Source organism: Ursus maritimus, unplaced genomic scaffold (genome assembly GCF_017311325.1).
Source record: "Ursus maritimus isolate PB19 unplaced genomic scaffold, ASM1731132v1 scaffold_22, whole genome shotgun sequence".
NCBI lineage: Eukaryota > Metazoa > Chordata > Mammalia > Carnivora > Ursidae > Ursus > Ursus maritimus.
In genome coordinates this window covers 17130942-17144158 of record NW_024424675.1, presented here as the reverse complement: position 1 = coordinate 17144158, position 13217 = coordinate 17130942, and the positions used below count along the sequence as shown (strand labels likewise).

The 13217-nt window shown below is 39.6% G+C and overlaps 1 long non-coding RNA gene across 3 annotated transcripts in view; it reads right to left on the bottom strand.

Annotated features, from left to right (window-relative positions):
• Positions 1-13217, bottom strand: part of LOC103674417 — a 43946-nt gene that overhangs the window by 30147 nt on the left and 582 nt on the right. For 2 of the 3 annotated variants that reach the window (XR_571637.2, XR_571635.2), the window contains exons 2-4: positions 11433-11520; positions 9336-9457; positions 5255-5343 (exon numbers count right to left, since the gene is read on the bottom strand). This is a non-coding gene — a long non-coding RNA (uncharacterized LOC103674417). Of the gene's footprint in view, positions 1-5254; positions 5344-6447; positions 6573-8139; positions 8262-9335; positions 9458-11432; positions 11521-13217 lie in introns of all 3 variants that reach the window. The other variant, XR_005836896.1, reaches the window with a different exon arrangement.

The window sequence follows — 13217 nt, the reverse complement described above, 5'->3', positions numbered from 1 at the left end:
GTATCTACCACTAATTTGGCCCTGAGGCTCAATTGCAAGTCTATGTCTCCTCTCAGAACATGCAAACAAATAGTCTATTTTAACTTCTTAGAGACCTCTCTCCTGGGTTTCTCGAGCATTTTCAAGTCTGAACTACACAGCTGTTATTTTGGGACTCCCATTTTCTGTCCCATTTCCTGACTTCTATGCCTTCCTCTTTCTTGTTTCACTGCCTCCTTTTGGTAGAACCCATCTTCTAGTAGCTTCCTGAGAAAGAGTTCATAAGGCAGACCTTACCCCTGGATTGATAGTTTGAGCATAGAATTTTAGTTTATAAAACTAAAAATAGATGTTGCTTGATTGTTTTAGTTTTCAGTGTTTCTGTTTAGAAATCCAAGGCCATTATGATTTTTATTCTTGGCACATGATCTCTTTTTTCTTGAGAAGGTACTTGGATCTTCCCTTTTCCCAGGTATTCTGAAATTTTATAATGTTTAAAACTATCCTGGTGGTTTCTCACGCCAAAAATATTGGTGTTATCTTTGTCTCTTTTTTTTCTCTTACCCTTATATTAGTCCATCAGCAAATTCACTCAGTACTTTTAATTACTTCCAGTTCCACTATTGTGGACCAAGCCACCATCTCTTGTCTTACTTTGTAAGGACAAAGACTTCACTTTATTCTGCTGCTGCTGCTGCTGCTGCCCCAACAGATAAAACAGATTTTGACACATACCCATATGAGGTCAGTACACATACAGTGGGTGATTATATCACTTATAAATGAGGACACAGAACTTAACCAAAGTAGGTAAGCAACTTGATTTAAGAATATGAAAAATTTCAAGAGAATAAAAAGGATTTCTAGCAACAAGATGGAGGCATTCTCCCCTTTCTCTCCTGTGAAGTTGCTCAAAACCAAATAAGGAAACTGAAAAATAAAAATATATAGTCCATCTTCTGTAAACTAGGAAACAACTGAATCCCCAGACCCCAACACACTAGGAAAAGCTGCCCAATGCTATCAGGATGACCCAGGTAGCCTTAAAAGAGGGAAGAGGCTGAGATGATGCTGGTGGTGAATATTGTAGAAGAAACCAACAAAGTGTATTTCTTAAAATATACTTTACACCCCTTTTGGGGCAAAAAGTAAAACCCCATTTGCAGTAGTATGGATATGGCATACAGGTTGGCAGCAGCTTCTCAGGATCTTGCTGGAGTACAAGAAATAGATGAAGAGATGTTGAATGAGCAGTCATACCGATAAGCCATCTTGACAGAGAAAAAAAAATCTGGCTGCTCTCAGATTTCTCCAAAGCAATGTTCATCAGTAAAACAATGGAGTAATGCCTACAAGATTTTTAAGAAAGAACTTTATACCCAGATGTTTTAATCAAGTTTCTTAATTGCAAACCAAGAGTCAAACTTTAAAGAGCCAGATAGTGAAAATTTTAGGCTTTCTGGGCTATACGATCTCTGTCACAAATACTCCGTCATTTTAGCTCTAAAGCAGCTATAGATAATAAATGCGTGTGGTTGTGTTCCAATACAACTTTATTCATAAACACTAAAAGTTGAATTTCATAAACATTTCATGTTAAGAGTACTAAGTATTCTTAATTTTTAAAAACCATTTAATAGTAGGTAATGGGTCAGATTTGGTCCATTTGGTTATAGTTTGCAGCATCTTGGTTGCAAATAATAGAAACTGACTAACTTGATTAAGTAGGAAAATGAGATTTTCTTTAAAGAATTTTGGTTAGCTCACAGAATTGTTGGAAGACACGAACCAAAAGGCTAAGCTTCAAGATGCACTTTCTAAAACCATGCCTTAGAATTGACCTAAAGAGAAAGCCATTATCATCCTACTGCCACACAAGGCACTAGAGGAAAGTGTTGTGCCTCCATGGCTCATTGATACCACTTCTGTACCTAGGACACTGGGAAATGACTGCCCCTGGGGAGAGGTGTAAAGAATGTCCCCACCCACACAAAAAGAGCAACAAAGAGTTCTTCATGGGGTCTCCTTAAGTTGCTGCATCTGAAACAGAAATCTCATTAAGAAACATCTGATTGGGGTGCTTGGGTGGCTTGGTCGGTTGAGCGTCTGCCTTCAGCTCAAGTCATGATCTCGGGGTCCTAGGATTGAGCCCCGCATCAGGCTCCCTGCCCAGCGGGGAGCCACTTCTCCCTCTCTCCCTGCCCCCCCAACTCTTGCTCTCTCTCTCAATAAATAAGAACCTTTAAAAAAAAGAAGAGAAAGAAAAAGAAGAAAAGAAAGGGAGGGAGGGAGGGAGATAGGAAGGGAGATCCAATTGAAGAAGGCTAGGTTATATGCCCTTCCATAGAATGCTAGGGAAGGTTTTGGGTTCTGCTCTAGTGAGGCAAGACCAATAAAGCCAAACTTTCTCATTTGTTATGAGAGTGTTCAAATGGTACTAGACTGCCAGACAAACACCACTGATGTAAAAGCCAACAAACACGTCCTAACGTACAAGAACTCAGAAAGTGAGCCATTCTTGTAGAATCTACTAAGATACGACTTACAGCAAACTAGGTGAACAGAAGGAAAAACTGGCAATGTACATTGAATGTTTAACAGTAAGATAAACACTGAAGATAAATGTGAGGATAATTGCCATAGAACAGAAAGTAAATATTAAGTCCTGACTTTTGAAAAAAAGGAAGGAGGGAGAAGGTAAGTAGTGTAAATATGATATCTTCACCTTTAAAGGCTGGGGTAGAGGCCTAAAAGGTACAGAAAGCTGATAAATCTATTAATAGAATTAAAAGCATATTTCACAAAATGCTCAGATAACATCAAACAAAATAAAGGTAGATTAGAGAGAAGGACAAGGATATATACTACATAAATAGTATGTTCATATACTATATATATGTTTATACTATATGAGTATGTACTATATATATGCTATATACTATATACTATGCTATATATACTATATACTATATTCATATAGTATATTCATATAGTACACAGTGTATTATAAATATATAGTTATATATACACACACACTGACTATATAGGCATATAAATAAACTACATTGTGTTCAAAGAAGAAAATAATACTGTTTAAAAAGTCAAAGTTTATAACTATTATATAAAGTTATAGGGAAAATATGTTAATAAATTATCAGAAGAATCTCTTCTGGTTTTCTTCCATATTGTGTTGTCTGTTTGGTCTCCATTAATCACAAGGCCAAAGTAGAAGCCAAAATTGTTTACGTCTCCTCTGTGATCCCAGCTTTTGCAACTAACAAAGCCTCCAACCACAAACCCCAACATTTGTGTTTCACTTCCTCCCCAGTAAGGGACATCCCCACCTAAAAACTTCCCACAACTATAGCAATAAAGGCCTAGGGTTCCCCTTACTCTTGCCTCCTGACCAACCTGGGTGCTTCTCTACATGGCCCTTTGTGGCATGGTATGCCCCATTCTCTTAGTAAATGTAATTAATGCTTTCCAAAAGCAGTTGTCTGTCTCTTGTCTGTCAACTTACCATACCTGATTAAAACAAATCTCAGGTACAAATTTTAGAACAGAAAAAAAACAGAGCAAGAAAACATTACATCATGAAAAGTTTTTGAAATAAAAGCCTAACATATTCATGACGTCAGCTTAAACCTAAATATGTCACATTAATAAATGCAAATGGACTCAACTCACCTATTGAAACAAAAAGATTTTCAGATGGGTTCACAAACTGTTGTTTGCAAGATACACCTAAATAAATGTCATATATTACCTGCAAGCTAACACTAATCCCAGGAAACTCAGAAAACCACTGTAGATTAGAGCTAGGTGGATGGGGGGTGTGGAGCTATGGGGAGCAGCTACTGAACAGAACAATGCCTTTCATATCTTGCCCCTTGTTCACACTTTCACCTCAATTCCCACTGCTCTCATGTTCCTCAGTCTGTTTCCGCCACGCTGGTCTCTGCTGGTTCTAGAACATGCCAGGCACATTTCCTATCCGAGGGCCTTTGCACATGCTATTTGCCATCCAGTATGCTTTTCCACCAGAGAGCCACATGTCTCATCCTCCCAACTCCTTTGGGTTATTGCTCAAATGTCACCATCTTAGTGTCATCCTTCCTAGACACTGTTTAAAACTGCACTCCCCCCGGGGCGCCTGGGTGGCACAGCGGTTAAGCGTCTGCCTTCGGCTCAGGGCGTGATCCTGGCGTTGTGGAATCGAGCCCCACATCGGGCTCCTCTGCTATGAGCCTGCTTCTTCCTCTCCCACTCCCCCTGCTTGTGTTCCCTCTCTTGCTGGCTGTCTCTATCTCTGTCGAATAAATAAATAAAATCTTTAAAAAAAAAAAAACTGCACTCCCCCCAACCGTATCTTCCTTCTTTTGTTTCTCTGTAGCAATCAATACAATCTAATATACTATGTAGTTTATTCATCTTTTTTATGCCTGTTTCCTTAGTCCAGCTAGAATGTAAGCTCCATAGGGATAGGAATTTTTTACTCTTATCTTCACTGTTAAGTCCCCTGTTCCTATAGCAGTACCTGGCACGTGAGAGGCATGCAGTAAAATATTTGCTGAATGAAAGTCATTCTGGGGAAGAGGCATGTGAATGAGCTTCTCAGAATGCTCTGTGTATGAGAACATCTGTGTCCATAGATCTTCTCACTAAAGGAGCTTCACAATTAAATGGATGTCACCTATTCCATAAATGTCAGCTAGTCTCTCTCTCTAGCCACCCAGTCCTTGCTCAGTGAATTCATGACACACTGACCATGAGGCCAAGTTTGGCAGTTAGGCTTATGCTCACCAAGCCTAAACTTCCCCTCACCAGGGGTGACACACACTATCACTGAAACTTCCTCTCACCAAGGGTGACAAAGACTATCACCGTTGCTGAGTATCTAATTTGCCAGTGGACTAACCTATCCTGAAATAGCACAGTACCATGCTTCAAGGGGACTAGCTTGCCACTTGGTGGCTGATCACTGGGCCTCCAGGGGCAGCAATTTGTTTTCACTGAGGGTGAGAAGTGAGCTTATTTTGGATGTCTGTCCTTCCTGCCTTGCTTCTTTCAGCAGTGCCATATGTGAATTCACCATCGTGATATCCCACATAATATTTCTCCTGACGAAGTCATATTACGACTGAAAAAGGCAGTCGGTTGAAGTTCATATGCTACTGTCTTTACTATGTACCCCATTACCCAAAAGCATCTGGCCTTAGGGAACACTGGAATGGACAATGAAGATTCAGTTACGGCGCCAGCTAGGTGATAATACCTTGCAAGTCGGGGTATGTCCTACATGAACTTCTCCAAGCTAGTGACCACGTTATGGTTCTGTTTCTCCCATAGCCAGAATACACGGGCCTAGGAAACAAGGTACAAATTTTAGAACAGTTTCACTGTTAGTTCTTTTTTTTTTTTTTAAGGTTTTATTTATTTATTCGACAGAGATAGAGACATCCAGCGAGAGAGGGAACACAAGCAGGGGGAGTGGGAGAGGAAGAAGCAGGCTCATAGCGGAGGAGCCTGATGTGGGGCTCGATCCCAGAACGCCGGGATCACGCCCTGAGCTGAAAGCAGACGCTTAACGACTGCGCCACCCAGGCGCCCCTTCACTGTTACTTCTAATAGCCAGTCATAAAATTTTGGTTTTGCATCCCCATAAAATTGGGCTTTACTAGCTAGAGGTCTTACTATATAAAGGAAGAATATGTCTGTCAGAGGACACAGCATGGCTCCATTGAACTGGAAGTTGAGATTGCCACCTAAACATACTAGGTTCTTATGCCTATGAAGTAGAAAACCAAAAGGATTAATGGGCCTGTAACTGAGAAGGAGGGGGAAACTGAGTCACCCCTATAAATGGGGCACGGAGGACATTTCTGAATCTTAGAGAATCTTCTGGGGCAGCTCCTACTATGTTCACATCCACCGGTAAGGGGTGATGGAAAGCTACAGGCAGGATCTCTAAAGGCTCAGACTCCTCAGGAATGAAGCTTTGAGTCACTCTACCAGGTAAAGAATCCACAGCAGCTAAGATGCTGACTGAGTGAAAAGGGAGTAAGGAATGGGAATGGAGGAAGATAGTTCTAATCATTAAGGACAACCTTAGGGGAGAGGTCTGCACTGTACATGAGCCAATTTGCCTACTTTCCCTCTTATTTTTCTCTAGTGTTTTAAATGGATTGGTGATAATTAACTTGATAATTTAGTCCTAAGGATAGAGGTTACCAAGGTGAGAATGTAGCTGAAATAGAAGAGGAATACGCACCACACTGTAGTCAGTGATGGGCCTGTATAAATAACTCTTTTATAAAGGAGGGAAATACGGTTCTTGCATTAACATGTTGTAGTCGCCGTTGTTATATAGAAGGTTATGAATGGGTAGAATTTCGTATATGCATATTGCCTAGCCAAAGAGGTGAAGGTCGTGAATACAGTGATTTAATACCCAACCTTCATTCCTACCTCCTAGTGTGCTTTCCTATCATGCAGAGACCAGGAAGCAAAGAAACGACATTTCCCAAACTCCTTTTGCAGCTAGCGTTCTGAGTGTGAGTTGGATTGTACTGATTAGACGTCCAGGGTGAGATCTGAAAGGTAGAAGTGAGGAGAGAGCCATCTTCCTCCCCTGCTTGTTTTTCAGTGGCATATGTAGTTGAGACATTTACTTTCTCTGCAGCAGAATTCCAGCAGTCGTTGAGAAGCAGCTGTGGTGTGATGGCCGCAGCCCCCATTCTCCACCTTTCTCGCTGTTGTGGGGGTAGTAGCTCCTGCAGCAAGCCAGACCTGCAACCTTTTTCTGGGAGTCAGTTCTGGAGACCCAGTGTGGAGTGGCCACTCCTCCGGCCCTTCCAACAATATTACAAGCACCCAATTCCATTTTGCAATCCTTCTTTTTATTGTGGCTACAGTGGTTTGTGTCTCCTGCAACTAAGCCCTCACGGATACGTTCCACCCAAATCATATACAATACTTACGGGTATAAGGCAATATTAATTCACAAAAACTGTATACTGGCTTTATCTGGAGTTATGGAGGTAACCACCAGAAGAACTAAAAACAGACAAGCTGTGTTAGGTTTGCTCTGGGGAGTCGGCCTGGGGATGGAAAGGTAGAGCATACCTACTGATTTCCATCATCAGCTTTTCTCCATGGTGGAATTAGTTGCCATGTGTACATACGGCTTCGATCGTCCCTAGGTTCTAGTCCCCACAACTTGTGACTATGTTAGGTTACATGGCAAAGGAAAATTAAGGTTGCTAGTCAGCTGACTCTAAAATTGGGTGGCAGGACTGATATAATCAGAAGGAACCTTAAAAGTGGCAGAGGGAGGCGGAAGGACAGCATCAGTGAGAGAAAAATGTGACTGCAGGAAAAAGGCCCAACAGACGAAACACCGTTGGCTTTTCCGATGGAGAAGGGAAAGGAATGTGGGTGGGGTTTAGAATCTGGAAAAGGCAAGGAAACAACGCTCTAGAGAGGAACACAGCCCCGCCAGTGCCTTGACTTAATTGAAGCCCAGCGAGACCCGGGTCAGACCCCGACCTACAGAGCTGTAAGGTCATAAATTTGTGTGAAGGCACCAAGTTAGTGGCAATGTGTTGCAAGAGCAACAGGACACCAATACAACATCTTATATACAGTATTCTAACAGTAGGAGCCGAAATGTAGTCATGACACTGAAAACCAGCTGGGAAAAAAAAGGCAAGTCATGTCATTCTGTTGTCTCCCGCTCTCCGAATTTTGGAGAGTCGCTCAGTGAAAAAGACTCTCAGCTAAAATTTCAGTTGTGGAAGTTTTTAACATTTTGTTATTGACATCTCCCCTACGAGACCATAAGATGCCCCCCCCCCCCCCCCCCCCCCCCCTAGACTAGAGGTTCTTGTAAGCGACCCTGGCAGTTCTCAGAGAAAGCTCGCATACCTTCACCAAGGCCAAGAATAAAAAGGGAGGCACAGAATTTCTGGGTTGCTAAGTTAATACCTCTAGAAGAAAAGTTGAGGTGATCTTCCTGTGTTTTCTCTGCGTAATAGATGAGATTAGGGACTGTAAAGAACAAGCCCAAGACCTGACTCTTGGGAACACGGCAAAGGGCTCATAAGACCACCTGAACTCTGAACACAGAGGGTTGAGTGAGCACTGCCTGGTGCTTCTTACCTTGGGGTTGGTGAGTGGGTCTCTTGGGCGACAGGAATCCTTTAAACTTTACACAAAATTTGTGTTGCATATTTTTTTTTATAGCTTTTACCAGATTCTACAGGAGGTCTGGAAAACATCCCCTGGAAGACATTTTTTTTTATCTTTTAGGGGCTGGAGCCCAGATAGTGTACAAACATGCAAGTTCTCTGAGAATAGAGACATGAGCAGATTGCCTAGAATCTAGGACGTGACTGGTATACAACAATTTTCTAAGTATTTGTGGAAAAAAAAAAAGGAAAGTATACAGTTAGGCTAATTTGCTTCCAGGGCAATGGGCTTGGAATTGTTAAGAACAGAAGAGAGAGGGTGGCTTTAATACCAGAAAATCCATCCCAAACTCTGGCTGACGTCTACACAAGTTGACCTTACTTTGGTAATACCTGGTTTTATTGGGCAAAATCTCAGTTTTAATGTGAAAACAGTGAAAAATATTTCAAAAGGGATCCAGTCCTGTACTTTGCTCATAATGTCAGAAGGGACCTAGTCTAACTCCAGTTTTGCCAAGACACAACTGTTTTTAATGCTCTCAGTACTGAGTTGCCCAGCCCCGTACCCTCTTATCCTAATACCAGCATGTGCACCAAAAATAAGGTTATTAAATAACCTGATTCAACTGGGAAAAAAATTAATGTTGAGCTGTATGGAGACATGGTTTAGAAAAATATGAACAATAACAACTCTGCTCAATTCTTAAGGAATATGAAGTACATGCAGGAAATTAATAGCTGAAGAATACATACCATATTCAGAAACACTTTATTTTTTTCAGATTTTATTTATTTATATGAGAGCAAGGGAGCACAGGAGCAGGGGAGAGGGGCAGAGGGAGAGGGAGAAGCAGACTCCCCACTGAGCAGGGAGCCCAATGTGGGGCTCGATCCCAGGACCCTGAGATCATGACCTGAGCCGAAGGCAATAACCAGGTGTCCCCAAAAACACTTTAAAAAATAAAATTCTCATGCTTGCATTCCATTTTCAGTAATTACCCCTTTATTTCTTCTTATGTAATCTCTACACCCAACGCGGGGCTTGAGCTCATGACCCCAAAATCAAGAGTCACATGCTTCACCAACTGAGCCAGCCAGGTGCCCCTACATGAACCCCTTTAAAATTAATTAAAGTGCTTAGGATTCCGTGGAGGAAAAAAAAATTACCTGTGTTCACATTTGAAGGTTTCTCTCAGAAGTAAATCACTGAAGGAGTCCACAGCATTGGTTTAATTTTTTTCTGGTGGGGAATGAGGGTGATCTCACCTTCCAAAATTCAGTCACTTGTCCTGAAATAGAAAGGATGGATAATAACATTAAAATAGGGCACCCTAAGCAACAAAAAGGAAAACAAGGTTCTTAAATTTTTGACAGGAAGGAGGAATAGAATGGAAAATAAAGCAAGTCATACACTAAATAATGTTAAAAAGCCCTTTGTTACTTTTAAAATATTACAAAGGGAAGAGGGCAAATATATCGAAACCAACCTTTTTACTTCCTCGTTTGTAGATAACGCCTGCCTATGTGAGCATTTTTATTTCCTTTAGAGGTTCCTACGAGAATGGACTGCCTAAAAACTCTTAGGTGAAGACTTGACAGATCTAGTAGTACCAGCAGTACGTTTGCGGGAAGGAATGATGAAAAGTTAGTACTTTTGTGGGAAGGAATGATGAGAAGTTAGTACCAGAAGCTGACAAAAAAAGAAATAGTTTAGATCTCTTAATAATTTAATCTCTTAGTAAATTAAACAGTGAGCTAAATTATAGAGTTCAGGTGGAGCTAATCTCTGCAAGTCCCAAGGAACTTGGCCCTGCAACTAATTTCCTCTCTTGTGTTTTAAATCTAAATCCAATCATTTTATTCCTTCCTATTTAAGTCTGTTAGTGTATTTATTACAATGATTAAACCTGCGCTTTATTTGGGTTACCAGTTACTGGATACTGGCTTTAGTGTCAATAATTATGGCTCACTCCTACAAGATTTAACTTGATTCCTAGAAAAGTAATTTCAATTTTCTGGTTTGCTTTAACTTCCGATCATTATTATTTATATAAGATCCATTTGCAAAGCTACTTCTTTGCATTATCATTATTTTCTTCTGGTCCCAAGGAACAGAAAGTGGCTCAAGTTTAGTGTGTCCCAGACTAAAAAACTTACTATAAATAACAAACCTATGCCTCATTGTATGTCTGATATAAGGGAAGGGCAAGTTTGTCAATTTATCAATAGACAGAAAATATTAATAGATTTGGGATAGAGTGTTTTTTTTTTAAGCTCATGCTTCAAATAGAAGTGAAAGTAAGAAAGAATGATTGGGTTACAGAATTTGCAAAAGCCTAAGATGTGTTGCTATTTAGCACAGCCAGATTTTCAGTGCTTTGCAACTTACCAAAGCATAAAAGTGGCAAGATACGACTACTCTCTAAGGGCAGGATTTTTATTTTTACAACTTCCTCAGCAAAGGATCCATTAAAGGATAAGGAGCCAAACACAGGATAGCTGTGATTGCATGAAGATTTTAGTGGCTGTTAATAGCATTTATGTTTTCAAAGAACTAAAGTACACTGTTAACTGGCTAATTATCCAAGGTTAATTATTTACAATCTTTTTTCATATTCTTTTGCTCAATTAATGTTAGCACTTACATGATTGACTAGAGAAGTTGGGATAAGATACCTGACTAGCATATTTTGCTTTTTTAAAAAAATAATTCTAATAAAAAGGGTAGAGAGATAAAAAAATCTGAAATTAATTTCAAGCATGAAACTTAGGGTTTACATATGGATTTTTCGAAAAGATTTTATTTATTTGAGAGAGAGAGAGAGAGAGAGAGAGTGAGTATGAGCAGGGGGAGAGGCAGAGGGAGAAGCAGACACCCTGCTGAACAGGGAGCCTGCTGACTATGCAGGGCTTGATCCCAGGACCCTGAGATCATGACCTGAGTGGAAGGTAGACACTTAATGGACTGAGCCACCCAGGTGCTCCTACATATGGATTTTTATTTGGATTTTTGTTACACACTTACTTTTCTCATTATTTTTTCCCAATTTGGGGAAAAAGTTCAGTGACAGATTCCCAATTCCCTCAGACATGTGAGCTGCCCAGCTATTTAATTAATCTTATTGGATAGAAATTAATAATTATAGAATTTATAAAACAGAAAATGAACTTATTATGAAACAAATACTTTAGAATTTTTAGGTTTCCTCTGCTCTCCTCCAAACTGTTAGGAAATATGTAACACTCTACATACACTGTACATACCTACTACCTTATTATTTGGAATTGTTTTCCGGGGTTTTTGCATTTTCTCCATTCTTCATTCCAGATTGACCTGTTCATTTATTGACACCTGTCATGTTGTAGAAAATGAAATCAGAGACTAATACTTGGATATTCTCCTGTCTTAAAATGTTGGGGAAATGCATTGCTAGAAGCACTGTTACTCATTATTTATTTATTTTTTTAAAAGATTTTAAAATAATCTCCACACCCAATATGGGGCTCAAACTCACAAGCCCAAAATCAAGAGCCACACGTTCCACTGATTAAGCCAGCCAAGCATCCCTACTTTATTTTTTTTTTAATTTTTATTGTTAGTCACCGTACAGTACATCCTTAGTTTTTGATGTAGTGTTCCATGCTTTATTGTTTGCGTATAACACCCAGTGCACCATGCAATACATGCCCCTCTTTAATACCCATCACCAGCCTATCCCAATCCCCCACCCCCCTCCCCTCTGAAGCCCTCAGTTTGTTTCCCAGAGTCCATAGTCTCTCATGGTTCATTCCCCCTTCTGTTTACCCCCCCTTCATTCTTCCCTTCCTTCTCCTACCGATCTTCCTGCTATTTCTCATGTTCCATAAATGAGTGAAACCATATGATAATTGTCTTTCTCTCCTTGACTTATTTCATTTAGCATAATGTCCTCCAGTCCCGTCCATGTTGCTGCAAATGTTGGGTAATTGTTCTTTCTGATGGCTGAGTAATATTCCATTGTATATATGGACCACATCTTCTTTATCCATTCATCTGTTGAAGGGCATCTCGGCTCCTTCCACGATTTAACTATTGTGGACAATGCTGCTATGAACATTGGGGAAGCACCCCTACTTTTTAGTCCTATGTATTAATCTGTCATTGTCCTTTAGGCCAAAATGCCACACTTTACTGTCCTACTTCATACTTAGCAGTACTATCAGTAGTCCACAGTAAAGTTGGCTTTCTTAAAAAAAAATATATATATATATATATACTAATATACTGTATTTTATTAAAATTTTTTTCCAGCTGTATTTGATCTGTAATTGGCATACATCATTGTGTACATTTAACATGATTATTTGAAACAACTATACGCTGGGAAATGATTACCACAATAAGAGAAAAGGCCACATAGTGCCAACTATTACAGGCAGATGCAGCAGGAACACTTGTGGAGCAGAGAGAAGAAAAATCCCAAGAAACAATGAGAAACTGTCTTAAATTAGGAAGAAGTGGAAGGAGTGAATAAAAGCAATTCAGTGAGTGCAAAAGCACAGGAGAGGCTGAAATACTGCCCATTCTCAACTGACAGGATTATCCAATGTCTGTCTATGAGAATTGTAGCTATTTGATTCCAATATGATTATTTTTAAAAAATTATTTTTACACTGCTAGTACAAAAAGTTTAACTTTTCTCTCAATGTCAGTATTTCAATATGTATATAAGAAATTAAAGATTTCTTTTGATAAATACTCAGATCTACAATGATTTTCAAATTCACTTGGTCTTTTCCTTTCCTATGTGAACTAAGAGTTCAAGATCAACTTTATGTAATAATTAATGTATATTATTAATCAATGATAATGTCATTCTTAATTATTTTGTATATTCCTCTAATAATCAAGTTTCTTAACCTAAGCCTGAATTTCCTTATTTGTAAAAGATAATAATGGAACCTATTTTGGAGTGGCTGGGAGGATTAAATGGGAGAAGGCACTAGAACCTAGCTGTAGTAAACACTTCCCTTTTTTTTTTTTTTTAAGATTTTATTTATTTATTTGAC